At 55.1% G+C, this 15,417-nt stretch overlaps 1 long non-coding RNA gene across 2 annotated transcripts; it reads right to left on the bottom strand.

Moving 5' to 3' along the window:
• Positions 1-11,290: 11,290 nt before the first annotated feature.
• On the bottom strand, positions 11,291-14,319 carry LOC123160172 (uncharacterized). Of its 2 annotated transcripts, XR_006480029.1 has the most exons (5): positions 14,168-14,319; positions 13,083-14,067; positions 12,911-13,008; positions 12,691-12,828; positions 11,291-12,605 (listed from the first exon to the last, which is right to left on the bottom strand). It is a non-coding gene; the product is annotated as an uncharacterized lncRNA (long non-coding RNA). The 2 variants fall into 2 exon arrangements; XR_006480028.1 differs by having other exon boundaries at positions 12,911-14,067.
• Positions 14,320-15,417: the final 1,098 nt, after the last annotated feature.

Below are 15,417 nucleotides of genomic sequence, written 5' to 3'. Positions count from 1 at the left end.
CACTTACTGGTGGCAATGGACAAATTTACCAAGTGGATCGAGGCAAGACCTATCAAGAAATTGGACGGGCCAACAGACGTCTGGTTCATCAAGGACATAGCGGTGCGCTACGACATGCCGAACAACATCATCACCGACAACGGCACCAACTTCGCCAAGGGCGCGCTCGAGCAATACTGCTCCATCTACGGCATCCACCTCGACCTGTCCTCCGTGGCACATCCGCAGTCCAACGGGCAGGTCGAGCGGGCCAATGGACTAATCTTGTCCGGCATCAAGCCGCGACGCGTCGAGCCACTTGTCCGCTCACCCGGCAGCTGGCTTGATGAGTTGCCAGCGGTACTCTGGAGTCTGCGCACAACGCCAAATCGGTCGACCAGGTTCACCCCGTTCTTCCTCGTATGGATCCTAAGCTATCATCCCGACCGACGTCGAGTTCGACTCGCCGTGCGTCGCGATGTACACCGAAGCCGAAGCAAGAGAGGCATGCGAAGATGGCGTTGACCTGCTCGAAGAAGCACGCCTTCTGGCACTTAGTCGTTCGGCTATCTACCAGCAAGGCCTAAGGCACTACCACAGCAAGAAGATCAAGCCTCTCGCATTCCGCGAAGGCGACCTCGTCCTCTGACTCGTCCAAGAGCAGGCAGGCCAACACAAGTTGTCCTCTCCATGGGAGGGCCCGTTCATCGTGAGCAGAGCCTTGCGCGACCACAACGCCTACTACCTCATCGATGCGCGCAAGTTAAAGAAGCGCAAGAAGGACACCGCCGGCGAAGAAACGACCCGGCCGTGGAACGCGGAACTCCTCCACCTGTTTTACAGTTAGCCGCACGAGTGTATGTATCGTCGCCTTTTGTAAACGCCTGAAACTACGGGGTCCCCGAACGAGACTCGGGGCTACCTTTTGTCGACCAATTTATTGTGTCCATATTTATCTGCATCACTTTACCACTGAACCCGGCCACCGGCTCGACTAAGCTCGACCCGGGGGCTCGGGGGCAGGCCGGCTCGGTCGCCACCCCGGCGCCTTACTTGGTGATTCCTGAAAATGTTGGGACGCCGCAGTCCCCCACTTCGCCCTAAAACCGCAGATCCAGCTTTGGCTGTCGGCGGGCAAGCACAACGGGCCAAAGCTCCTTTACGATTCATACACTAAGTCAAAGGCCGCCGGGTCGACCAACCCGGCCCGTCACTCATCAAACAAGTAGTCGCACGACCGACTGCTCGCCAACCGGCCAAGCCGGATTGCCGCCAGCCGGCCCAGTGGGTGTTTCGCTCTTGCTCAATGCTCCTAAGGACCCAAGTCCTGCGCACACCTCTTGAAGAATCGAACCCCTTGTCACAGACCGGAGCCTCGGCTGTCTGACTCGCGGGGGGAGGTTTTAGAGAGGAAAAGCGTATGAAATTGGTTCGAAAAAGCGGAAGGCAAAGAGCAAACAACCACTCACGACATTCACACACAAATATTTAAAACAAAGGCCCACGTCCCGAGTTCATTACACCCTAAAACAACCCCCAGTGGGTGGGTGAACCTGCTAGTTAACCAGATTCTGCATAAAGTATCTCAGGCATCTCCAGCACCGCATCGCGACGTCGATGGCCCTCCTCTAGCGGCCTCCGGGTCCGGTGCGACACCGGTGTCCTCCTCAGCATCCGCATCGCCATAGATGCCCGTCTCCTCCGAGCCCCCCTCTGGGTCATGGAGAAGCAAGCCGTAGTCGTCGCCATCCACGGCCCTGCAGTCTTCCGTCCGCTCCAGATGGAACTCATCCTGGAAGGCGAACTTGGCGATGTAGCTGGCTCGGGAGGCGATCCGGCCGGCTTGCTCCTGCAGCAACTACTCCGAACCAGCGCGCTGGCCCATCAGCGCGTCCAGCTGAAGATCCGGATGCCAAGACAGCACGAACTGAAGCGCCATCTCGGCACCGGCACGGGTGGCGGAAACACGCCACTCACCAAGATGGTCTGGGCCCATCTCCAACCAACACGCCAGGCGCGAGAAGCTGGGCGGATGGACGGAGTCCGGCCACAGGGCCGCCGTCATCGTGGTGCCAGCCTGGGACAGCCACTCCATCTGTGTCCCGAGGACCCGCAGGTGGGCCTCTGAAGTGGCAATGATCTCCGGGAAGGTCCAGGCCACCCGCGGATCCGTCCCAGACCCGACAACGCCGGTCGGGTGGCGCCGGTAGCGGACGGCTTCCTCCGCCAGCTGCTGCGTCTCCGGGAATGCCCCTGCCGCAAAAGGAAGAAGCAAGATTATAAGAACTACAAGGAAGAAAAGTCGGGTCCCGACCCAGCAATTTACAAGAAGCAACACTTACTGGAGAAGGAATCTTCCAGGTGTTGCGCCTCGAGCAACGTACCACGCTGCTCCCGCTCCATGACGCGGTCGCGCTCCCCGAGTGCCTTCTCCAGATCGGCCGCCTTAGCAAGGGTCGCCTTCAACTCGGAGTCCCTGTCTTCGGCCGCCTTCTCAGCCGCCTCCCAGCGATGAGTCTCGTCCTGACAAGCCTCCTCGGCCGCGGCGTCCCGCTCCCGCAGGCGATCCACCTCGGCCTGGATCCGGCCCTTGTCGTTGGCCAGCTGGCCGCGCTGCTGGTTCGCCTCGGCCAGGGCCCGTTGCCTCTCCATCACCTTGGCGGCCTCCGCCTTCAGAAGCTCCACCTCAGGCTCGAGGCGGCTCTTGTGACCTGTCAGCTGCTCATGCAGCCGGTTGGCCTCGTCAAGAGACCGCTGGGCCGCGGCCGCCTCCGCCCTCGCGTGCGACGCCTCGACACCAAGACGACCGGTGTAGGCAATAAGCCGGTCATAATGGTGATCAACTCGGAGCCGCCGGGTCCGCCAAGACAGCACCTCGGCTGCAAAGAAGAAGAATTCAGCAGAAGAAAAAAGGACAAGACTTAAGATTTGGCCCAACTGTTACACAGTTGGCCCGAATCTCGGGGGCTACACCCAGTGGGTGCGCTAGCGCCCCCCACTAGAAAAGAGCACGAACGTACCTGCTGCAACGCGAAGTCCCTCCTCCTTAGCAGCAAGTTGCTCCTTGAGCTCCCGATGCTTGCCCAGGAGCCGGTTGAAGGCGGCAAACCAGAAGGCGTCAAGAAGTTGAAAGAAGACAGAAGTCAGAACAAGGCCCGGCGATCTAAAGATTCGACCCAACTACTACGTAGTTTGCCCGAACCTCGGGAGGTAGACCCAATGGGTGCCTTGGCGCGCCCCCACAATGAAGAAATTACAAGGAAACAAAAGAAGAAGGACTTACCAGGACGGCGCGCTCCTCGCGACGGCGACGGCCCTCCTATGGCAGCCTCCGGGTCCGGCGCGACACCGGTGTCCTCCTCAGCATCCGTGTTGTCGTAGACGCCCGTCTCCTCCGAGCTCCCCTCCGGGTCATGGAGAAGCAAGCCGTAGTCGTCGCCATCCACGGCCCTGCCGTCTTCCGCCCGCTCCAGATGGAACTCGTTGTGGAAGGTGCACTCGGTGATGTAGCTGGCCCGGGAGGCGATCCGGCCGGCTTGCTCCTGCAGCAACCGCTCCGAACCAGCGCGCTGGCCCATCAACGCGTCCAGCTGAAGATCCGGATGCCAAGACAACGCGAACTAAAGCGCCATCTCGGCACCAGCACGGGAGGCGGAAACACGCCACTCGCCAAGACGGTCCGGGCCCATCTCCAACCAACGCGCCAGGCGCGAGAAGCTGCGCGGATCGACGGAGTCCGGCCACAGGGCCGCCGTCATCGCGGTGCCAGTCTGGGACAGCCGCTCCATCTGCATCCCCAGGACCCGTAGGCGGGCCTCTGCAGCGGCAATGATCTCTGGGAAGGTCCAGGCCACCCGCGGATCTGTCCCAGACCCGACAATGCCGGTCGGGTTGCGCTGGTAGCGGACGGCTTCCTCCGCCAGCCGCTGCGTCTCCGGGAAGGCCCCTGCCGCAAAAGGAAGAAGCATGATTAGAAGAACTACAAGGAAGAAAAGCCGGGTCCCGACCTAGCAAACTACAAGAAGCAGCACTTACTCGAGAAGGACTCTTCCAGGTGTTGCACCTTGAGCAACATACCACGCCGCTCCCGCTCCACGACGTGGTCGCGCTCCCCGAGTGCCTTCTCCAGATTGGCGGCCTTAGCAAGGGCCACCTTCAGCTCGGCGTCCTTGTCTTCGGCCGCCTTCTCAGCCGCCTCCCGGCGACGAGTCTCGTCCGGACAAGCCTCCTCGGCCGCGGCGGCCCGCTCCCACAGGCGATCCACCTCGGCCTGGAGCAGGCCCTTGTCGTTGGCCAGCTGGCCGCGTTGCTGGTTCGCCTCGGCCAGGTCTCGCTGCGTCTCAATCACCTTGGCGGCCTCCGCCTTCAGAAGCTCCACCTCGGCCTCGAGGCGGCTCTTGTGACCCACCAGCTTCTCATGCAGCTGGTTGGCCTCGTCAAGAGATCGCTGGGCCGTGGCCGCCTCCGCCCTCGCCTGAGCCGCCTCGACGCCAAGACGACCGGTGTCGGCAACAAGCCGGTCATAATGGTGACCAGCTCGGAGCAGCCGGGTCCGCCAAGACAGCACCTCGGCTGCAAAGAAGAAGAATTCAGCAGAAGAAAAAATGACAAGACTTAAGATTTGGCCCAAATGTTACATAGTTGGCCCAAATCTCGGGGGCTACACCCAGTGGGTGCGCTAGCGCCCCCCCACTAGAAAAGAGCACGAATGTACCTGCGGCGACGCGAAGTTCCTCCTCCTTAGCAGCAAGTTGCTCCTTGAGCTCCCGATGCTTGCCCAGGAGACGGTTGAAGGCGGCAACTCGGAAGGCGTCAAGATGCTAAAAGAAGACATAAGTCAAAACAAGGCCCGGCGATCTAAAGATTCGACCCAACTACTATGTAGTTGGCCCGAACCTCGGGGTGCTACACCTAGTGGGTGCGCTAGCGCGCCCCCACAATGAAGAAATTACAAGGAAACTAAAGAAGAAGGACTTACCAGGACGACGTGCTCCAGGTCGCTTGTCCGCTCCGTCTCGGCCTGGGCGAAGGCCTCAAGCCGCTCCGTCCAGCATCGTAGGCGGCGGCTGACGGCATCCAGCGCCGCCTCCTCCTGGGTCAGAGGCCCGAAGACGGTCGCGCCCCCGCTCCGCACGAGCTGCGGCACGGCAGCTCGGCGCCCGCCTTGCCGGGGCACCAAGGCGTGCCCCCCACTGGCCGCTTGCAACGCGGCCAACACCTCCTCCGACGCCCCTCCCGGCACCAACGGCGACTTGGATGCTGGGACGTTGTGCATCGCCACCTCAGGCACCGCTGCCCGCGATGCCTCCTCCATAGCCGATGGCGCCTCCGGTGCCACCGCTTGCGGCGTCTCTTCCAGGACGCTGCCGCCTCCACCACCATCAGCCCCCGCGCGCTCGACCACGTCGGTCCTTGGCGGAGTATCGCCCCCCACCTCCACGACCTCCCGGTCGAGGACAACCACCTCAGCCCGGCCCCCACGACCGCGCTCCCTCACCGACGACGGCTCAAAAACCTTCTCCGCGACCACCGTGCCCTCCGGCATCTCGCGCCAGGCTGGCGCCACGCCGGATCGCGCCCATGCCGCCAACACGTCGGTCCAAGCCTGGACCGACGCCGCCTCCAGCTCCGCCTCGGCCCGGTTCCTGTCCCGCCAGGCTAAGGCCTCAGTGTCGTCCGGGTCCAGGCTGAGGTCCGAGTCGCCCCGTCCCTCCTCCCCGGCCAGGACGGCAAGGTCGGACTGGCTCCTGCGGAACACGGCCCCTTCGACGGCCGCAGCGTCCGCCACCGCCCTTGCCAGCTCAATGGGCGACCTGAAGAAGAAGGGAGAATAAGCAAAAAGAGACAAGACTGGCTAAAGAAATCCAGGCGCGAGAAGGAAATGAAACTTACCCTATCAAGACCGGGACCGGGGTCGGCCTCCCGCGCTTCTTCTTGGCCGGCCTCCCAGGCTAGGCCGGGTCCGCCGCATGCTTCGATCCGTGGGGTCGCGGCGCGACGCTGTCCTTTCCATGTGGGCGGCTCGGTGCCGCCCCATGCGAGGACCCGGCTCCGGCCGCGTCGCCACCTCCCCCGCCCAACGCCTCTACACCAACAACCAGCGTCAAAATCGCCTTCACCGCGACATGATCAACAATTCAAGACAAAATACAGAAGGAAACATGCAAGACTTACTGGCTCGGCGCCCAGCGCCGGCGTCAGACTCGGCCACCTCCTCGCCGCCTCGGGTCGCGGGCTCCTCTGGTGCCACCAGCGCCACCTACGACGGAGCCCGGGCGTAAGGGTGCCGGATTGCGTTCAAGAGAATCTCCCGCGTCGCGTTAGGACGAACAAGAAGATGCACAGCGACAAAATAAGAAGACCAGATGCTCACCTGTGGCACCGGGTTCGACTGGCTATACGGCGCCTTGCCGAATCGCCAATCCTCTCCAAGGTTGGCCTTGGAGATGTCGTTGACGCCGCGCGCGACCTGCTCCGCAGACAACCGCGTCGACCCCATCCGATTGAGGTCCTGCAGGACCATCATCTCGCCGATGAGGCAGGAGCGCCTCTGAAGTGGAAGGACCCGATGAGTAATGAACACGGCGAGGAGGTCCGTGCCGGTGATCCCCTCCTGCGTCCTCAGCACCGTCACCCGCTCGCAGAGGTTGACAATCTCCTGCGACGGGCGCCGGGGCGAGTAGCCCCAGTTCATCTTCACCCGCGGTGGCGCGATAATGAAGGGCGGAAGGTTGATATGGTCTTCGCCATGGTTGCGGATGTAGAAGAAAGAATTATGCCACTTCTTGGTAGAATCCTCGAGCAGGATCTTGGGGAAATCTGCCCCGACCGCTTGGAGATGACGGCGGCACCGCAGTCGGCGAACTCCCCGGCCAACGGGCCCTGCTACTTCAAGGAGAAGAAGCGCGCCCAGAGGTCGATCGTCGGATCGACCCCCAGGTACCCCTTGCACAGGGTCACGAAGCCGGAGAGCTGAACGATGGCGCCGGCGCCAAGATGATGCGGTTGAAGCCCGAAGAACTCCAAGAAGGCGCGGAAGAAGGTGCTCACCGGCAGCCCGAACCCGCGCTCAAAATGAGTAAGGAAGACGACGTGCTCCTGCCCCTCGGGCCGGGGACTTTGCTCGCCGTGCGGTAGGCGAACGCCAATGTCCGTCTCCCGAGGCAAGCGCCGCGAAGCTCGAAGCTGCATGATGTCCTCGGTGGTGACGTTGGAGTCTATCCAGGAGCCTGACGGCAGCGCCATGGATAGAAGCGGGAAGAAGAAGACGAGCGACGAAGGAAGCTCTGCTCAGGGCTGTGGGTGCAGCTGTGCGTCGGTGGCAAAGAGCAGAGCACGAGCAGGGGGACAGGAGGGCGCGAGCGAGAATGGTGTCCGCCGCCCCCTAGCCCCCTTCAATTTATAAGCCCCGGTTCAAAAGTGGGGAAGTGGGATCGTCTGCACGCGCCCGTTCCACTACCCCGCAATAAGTGCGCGCGTACGCACACACTAACTGCTTGGGGAAGTGCAACCGGCCCCCAGACGCCACAATAAATCCGCGCGCGTGGCCCAAGGGTGCACCGCGGCGGGCCCCCGGCCCGTCGCCCGGTCCCGTCACGCGCGTGGCCTGTCAGGCCCCTCTGACTTCTAGGCGCCACGTGGCGCCTGCACGAAGCCCAAGGGATCACCTCAAGATTCGACGGACTCCTCGGTTCCCACCATGGCCGAGATGCCGCGATCCGGTTTCCAAGAAAACCGGCACACAGTGGGTGTTGCCAGACCCGGCGCTCGCAGAATCCGCCTTGCTCAAGGGGGAAACTGCGAAGGCCCACTCATCAGAAGACGGCAGACCTTCACAGCTTCGGGGACTACTGTCAGGGGAAGGGGATGAACCCCGGGCAGGCAACAGAACCCGGATCCTTTTCAAAAACAGCGGGGCCCGCATCGCCCCGCAAGCCGGCACGCGCATGGCTGGGTCGCTCGACCCGGTAGGGCCCGCGACCCGGCCAAACTCCCCGACATGACAAGGTATGTCAACCCGGCCACAACAACTGGCGCAAGACAACTCGACCCGACGCAACCAAGGCTTCCACAGCAAGCCAGCCCCACCCGTGGCGTCCACGGCAACCCACCCACGGGTCAGCTCCCCGTCCCATCCAGGCCGTACGATGGGACGAGACCTGAACTACCGATGACCAAGACAACAGTGTTTCCACCCATGCCTATGGTCAGTCGGAGTGTGGTAACAGTGCCCCTCAGCTACCCGCTGACCAAGGCTAGCGTGGCAACAGTGCTCCCACCCTCACCGCCGATGACAGCAAGCGGCGGCCTGACGGAGAGCACTGTACATGACTCGACTCAGCCACGCCTTGATGATCGACAAGACGACGCACAGTCCCCCTAGGAACGCGGGGCCCGCGCCTAGGTGAACCCGGCGAACCACAAGCCCACAAGTGGGACCCAGCTTGGTGTCCCGGACACCGACAATACGGACCCACCGACTCGGCATATTACCATTGTAACCCTGGGTGGGTTGATCTATAAAATCCCCCAGGAACCCACGCCCACAGGGGCACGACACACAGAGACGAAAAGTAAGAAACAGAAGGACGAGTAAGCATAGGACTAGCCACCCAACAGCAGTACCAGGGAGAAGGAGCAGCCCAAGCCTTGGCCAGCTTCCTTCCTCCTCCACACTGCTCCAGGAGCAACATTGTACTATCAATCATCCAACCAAACTCGGCAGGACTAGGGGTGTTATCTCTCCGGAGAGCCCCGAACCTGGGTATGTCCGGCGTCCCACGCCCGTGCATGCCATCCTCGCCTCTGGAGCCCACCAGCGCCCTCGAGCCTCCTCCTCTCTTTAGCCATCCCTTGGCATCTGCCGTGCACCCACCACGACAAACTCCGTGCATCATGTTTAAATTCTCTGAAAATTTGAAATGTGGATGCTCAAACCCTAGCACCATATGATATCCAACATGGATCACAATGAAATATTTTCAATGAACCCAAAATGCCCTTTGGAAATGTTCATCATTTCTGATAAAGGTAAAAACCTCTGCCAAAAATGATGAACATATTTCTAGGTCATTTCTGGATTTTTCAATTAACTCATATTGTATTTGAATTAGGGCATTTAAATCCTATAAATATTTAAAATGCTCTAATAATTCTGAAACTAGTCGAGGGTTGTTGGGGATAATTTCAACAGTGCCCCCAAATATTTTCAGGATTTTTGAAAATGCTCTGGCATTTTTAATAAAGCCAAAACAATTGCAGAAAATAGAAAAACTGAAATAAGAGAGAGAGAGAGAGAGAGAGAGATTCACCTGGGCACTTACCTGGCACTCTAGCCCACCTGGCGGCCCATCTGAACTGGCCGGCCCAGCCCACCTCCTCCTCTCTGTCGTCTTCCTCCCCCTCGCCCCAAAGCAGCTCGGTGGCGAGCACCGACGCCACTCTTGCCACCTCTTGCTTGCCACCGAGGCGCCCCCGATGCGTCTGGACACGCCCCGCGGCCCCTTCTGCCTCTCTCATCGCTCTCTGCTCTCTCCCGACCCCTTCCTCCTTCTCTGCTTCCTCTCCCGAAAACACCTGAGAGGAGCTTGTCGTCGCCGACGCCGTTTGCCACGGCCACCGTGCTCCCCTCGCCTCCCCGTCCTGTCCACGGTCTACGCCATCGTCCGCCACTTCGCCCCACCCTGGCCCCGAGCGCTGGGACGGCCTGCATCGCCGGCTGCCTCGTCTTCTTCCTCCTTGGTCGCCGGAAGCCGCATGCGCCGATCCGCCGCCATCTCCGCCTCCCCGAGCTTGTCGTCTACCTCATCCAACCCACCGTGAGCTCCTGTATGTTTTGCCCCTAACCCCGTGGCTTGCCGCTCGTTGTAGCCACCGTTTCGTAGCTGGCCATAGCAAGCTGCCGCCTGAGCTCATCGGTGGCGTAGCTCCGGTGACCATTTGGTCACCCTAGCGCGCCTAACTTTCTCCCCGCGTCGTGTAGCGCTCCGCTAGCCCATCGCCTCGCTCGTTTGCACACCGGAGCGCTAACCCGCACCAGCCCCGAACTCCAGCAGCCGCCGTAGGCTCCACTCCGGCGAACTCCCGCAACCCCTGCACCTCCCGTTGGTCTCCCTAGATGCGCACGGGCACGGGCTATCCTCTCGTGCCCCTGGCGCGTCGATCCGTCGCCTCTGGCGAGTTCTAAGCGAACCCCGCCGCGGTTCGAGGTCATCGCCAGCGAGGCTCCGGCGACTGTCAACGTGGCCACCTAGTTAGCACTAATCACCCACTAATTAACCTCCTGACTCACTTACATGTGGGCCCTAGTGCCTAAACTAATTAGTTTATTTCTCTGTTAGATTAGCACTAATTTCAGTGGGCCCCGCCTGTCAACTTTGACTTGGCCACGTCAGCTTTGACCGGGTCCCACATGTCAGCCTCTGTAGCTGACTATGAGTCACTAACTAGTGGGCCCTACTGGTTAGCTTTGACCTGGAGGCGCTTAGTTAACCTGCTGACGTCTGGGCGATTTCATGCTGACGCAATAAGTATTTTCAGGATTTAATTAATTAAGGAAATTCCAGAAAATGCCCAAAACTTCTAAATTCATAGAAATTCAACCATAACTCCAAATGAAACAAATTATATATGAAAAATGATCAGAAAAATCCAATCTATCTATCTGTACCATTTTCATGCATGTTAAAACAACTTATGACTACTGTTTAGGACAAATTCAATGAATGGCATTTGAATATCCACATATGGAGTTTGAATTTGAATCTTGGATTCAAATCAACTCCATTTAATCTGTTGCTAGCTGCATTAGCTCAAATCACAGCATATTGACAAGTCATGATCATGCATCATATTGTGCATTGCATTGATTGTGTTCTTCATTGTCTGCCGGTATTTGTCCCCTCTCAGTAGACGACGTTCCAACGATTAATTCAATGACACCGATGAAGAACTATACTATCTTCAGAAGTGCCAGGCAAGCAAAAAAAACCTTGTCCATTCCGATACAATCCCACTCTCTCACTTCTGGGCATAAGCATGACTACCAGCAACATATGAGGATTTGACAAATGTGAGATACTGCAACCAATTTTAAACTTTGCACAACTTCATGAATATACTTAATCTCCTGGCAGCACTAAACCCGTTGCGCAGAGGCCTACTAATTTCATGCATGCTTTGAAAAGAAAACCATGTATTAATTGTTTTAGTCGTGGGCAAGTACAGTAGGTGACAAATGGAATATCCTTTTAATAAAAAAATGTTTTTTGTTGAATTTATACCTCTCTATCTATTTATTTTTCCTTTGGCGAATAGGATCTGCGAAAATGTCCAGAAAACAAAATTTACTTACTGCATTTTCCAGAAGAAGGACAAAGCATAACTGTCTCAACAATGAACTGGCATCTAAACACCAGAAACTGAAGAACACTACAGCAGCACAAATCTTCTTCATAGTAAGAAAAGCAATCTTAAATTAGACAAGGATACTGATATGGGATATGACTATAAAGTACTACATAACCAAGATAAGCAGGTAAAGGGTTCATTAACAAGTATGGCCGCAGCTCACAGGCAGATTCAAAGACAACTTATTTTATTATTACTTCTAATCTGAAATGAAGACAACTTTAACATATAATACCAAGTTTCAAGAAGAAGAAAGGTCCTCAGATGAATAGCCACTATAGAACTATCTTAAAGTTGTTGTTCTACTGAGCATCTTAACAAGTTATTAGTGTATGTAATGTCACACATATAGTTGGCTCTCCTCTCATCAGACTTCATACCCGCCTATGCATATGCCACAGATGAAAGAGTGAAAGAAGGTTGAATGTTTGCCTCCGATCATACATTTATATAAAAATACTGTAACAGCGCAGAAACGGACTGGTTCCAAGCCAGAATGATAAGGGGTCTAGAAAGTATGACAACACCATTATGTAGAAGTACACCTCAATTAGACCGACAGTTAGGCCAAGAAAACAATGAACGCGACCCATCCATTCAGCAGCTCGCTGTGCCAAATAATCATTTACAGTCACCACTGAAAAAGGATTACAGTGCTTATAAATGTAAAGAAGTGGGACCAAGGACATGGATGCCTGTTTAGGGTTTAACAATGGAAATGTGGAAAGTGGATCAAATCAATGTATAATATCAACAAACCAACCTTGAATAAACATCTTTGTTTGGATCAACAAACACAGGCAAGAGTTATAATCCGAGTAACAAAATATCTTATACATACTCATGCATAAATTATTTAATAGTATCATCTTAGGAAACTACGATGGGGGAATATGGTGGTATTTAAGAACAAAAGAACGAGCGTGTGCATTGCGCTCATCCATGCACAATGCCATGATAGCAATGGTAGTACAGTTTAAGTCAGAACTTTTGATTGGCAAAACGCAAATAATCTAAATGCATACAGTACCATGAACTCCAAGTAAAAAAAATTACCCACAAGCACGACATTGATAGAAGGAGAAAGGAATTGGAGTAACCTTCAATTGTGCATCCGTTGAATGAATTGATGGATTTGGAGTGTTCGATGCAGCATCACCCAAGTGAGTTTGACCCATAGGTCCAGATGGGGTTAACATCCTAGCCGCTGCAAGGGTCTAGGATGACCCAATAGTATTGTTTAGAAAAAAGGAGGCATAGAAGCTTTATGAAAAAATCGAAGGGTGCAGTTGCAAATTCTACCTGAAGATTAAGATCAATGTATGCTCAGAGTCTATAGGAACCATTGAAAGGTGACCTTTTATTGTTGTGCCTCATAGCTTTACAAGTTCATGCAACACAGTTTTGACCATTCTTAATGGCTTTTTATCATCTCCAGCCCTACAGCATATGCAATTGTTTAATGTACAAAAAGAAATCAAATGAACAGCTATATGGTAAACTGCAAGGGATCAGCACAAACCTCCTCGGTATCTCTTCCATTCCAAGTTCTTGTAAATAAATATGAACACTTTGAAGAATGCAATCAAGGTCAACCTCATATATTGTACTCTGAAGAACCTGAAAGATGACATATGCATTCAGAAGTGATATCTGTACAGATTCAGAATGGTCAAATAAAAATGACAACATACCTTTGTCAACTTAATTAAGCATTTGACAACTAAATCTGAAAACTTCTGATTTTTTTAGCAAGGGACTCTGACGGAGTAGGGGATGGCCATCTTGATGGGTCCAAGGACAAAAGATCGTTAGCTCTATATACAAAATCAAACCTTGAGAACATGACTGTTGTTGCTTCCGCGCTGCTGTACTTTGGAAATTAGTCATGGATATTTTAATTGTATAGTTGTTTTGCTATGGTTCTAAATAGCGTCTGTACCAGTTACTTACAAAGCACAGTTCCATTTGCTATGGTTCTGAATCAGCATGTTTTCCCATAGAACATTTATTTACCTACAGTACTCGCATCAATATCCACGAGACAAAAAGATGGAGAGGAAAATTAATTTTAGTGGGGACTAATTGGCAAGATGCTGCAGCTGCCATACATACAACAACTAAGCACACTTGCATTGATTGTATGTCGTCCCCTCTTGAAACAGATGCCCACGCCAGGCGCCAAATCAAGCAAAGGAACAAAAGACTCCTCTATAAAGAGAAATGGAGCTCCAGGACAAATATATCCCCTTCTCGACGAGGAAAGATCAAGGTACCAAACAAACTAAGAAAGCCAACAAAAAAATTTCAGGAATATAGCTAGATCTGAGAGCATCTCTTGAGCAGTAACAAACAAAAATCCACTTTGCAGAAACTTACCTGAGGTACCCAACAAACTTAAAAAGACAACAAAATTTCTACATGGAAGCCTAGCTAGATCTGAGCATCTGGTCGACTGAAAGAAACAAAAGGAATACCATTTGTAGGAACCTAGCTAGACATGAACATCTCCTTGACAAGAAGGGTGAAGAAGCTCACCCAACAGAAGAACTGCAGCATGGACCTGGCACAATCACCGCGCATCCTTGGGTCCACCACTAGCACGCTCGTTTTTGTTGGGGGTCTCCTATTCCCCCTCCAGACCGGATGGTGGCTGAGCACCACGGAAGGACGAGCCCCCTGCATAAATAGATAAGATGAACATCAGCAAGGGAGGGAGGCGATGGAGGATCTAGATGGGCGAGGCGAAGGAGCAGCCATAAATCCCGAGCACGGTGACCTCCGGGGGAGAGCCACTTCGGCTGTTGGCGTGTGAGGGCGCGGGAGATCGGCGGCTGGCGTGTGAGTGCAGGAGAGGTTGATGGCGGCGAGGGCACGAGAGGTCGAGCCTGTCACATCCCTAGTTCTGGTATGCACTAGGCTAGCCCTTCATGTCTGCATCATGTTTAAACTTTGAAAGAAACTTGAAATGGGGATGTCCAAACCCTAGTACCAAATGGAATTCAATTAGGTTCAACTTAAAAATAATTTCAGTGAATCCAAATGGCTTTCAAAAATGATCATCATTTCTGGAAAATGGTAGAACCATAACCAGATGTGTTGCACATTTTTTCATGACATATTTGGGCTCTGAATTAAATCATACTCTATTTGAACTTGGGCATTTAAATACTATAAAATATTCAAAATGTCCAAATAATCCTAAACTGAAATGTCCCATGTTGGATATATTACAGACAGTGGCCATGAGCAGTTTGGTGATTTTTGAGTTTGCCTAAGTATTTTTAATAAAGCCATCAAGTTGCATAAGAAATAGAAAAGAGAAATAAAAATAGGAAAAGAACAGAGGCTCACCTAGAACTTACTTGGCAGCCCAGCCAGCCCACCACTTTAGCAGCCCAGCCCACCAGGGGTTCCCTGTCGTCTTCCTCCTTTTGCGAGAGCAGGCAGGCTGCTGCCTGTCGCCCGCGCGCTGCCCCTGGCCACCTCCTGCTTGCCACCGAGGGGCTTCCGGCCCTTCTAGCGATGCTACAAGGACGCCCCACGACCCCTCGCTCCTCTCCCTCACTCTCTGCTCTCTCCCTCTCCCCCCCCCCCCGAACGCTCTTCCCCTCCTCTGTTCTTTTCGCCCAAACGCCTCTGTCGCTGCCACTCGCCACCACCGCAGACACCGCTATCTCGGCGACGCCCTGAGATGCCCAAGAGCTCCGTCTAGTACCCCTCTTCCTCCTCGTCGAGCTGTGCAACGCCGGACGCCCCCGAGCGCCTCCACGCCGTCATCTTCAACCTCCCGACGCCGGAGATCTCCATCACCGCCCCGCTTGCTCCAGCCTCTCCCCGAGCCCACTGACCAACCCTGTGGAACCGTTGTGAGCTCCTGACTCATCTCCCCCTAGCCCCGCCGTATTTTTCTTCCTCTAACCGCGCCAACCGCCGGAGCCATGAGCTTCTCGCCGCTGGCCTCGATGCCGTCGTGGCCACAGCTGTCGCCGCTTGCGTTCAAGCACTGGAACATGCTCAGGACCTCCC

The sequence above is a fragment of the Triticum aestivum genome, chromosome 7B, assembly GCF_018294505.1.
Source record: "Triticum aestivum cultivar Chinese Spring chromosome 7B, IWGSC CS RefSeq v2.1, whole genome shotgun sequence".
NCBI lineage: Eukaryota > Viridiplantae > Streptophyta > Magnoliopsida > Poales > Poaceae > Triticum > Triticum aestivum.
The sequence above is the reverse complement of the archived record's forward strand: the minus strand, read 5'-3'. Positions and strand labels throughout refer to the sequence as shown.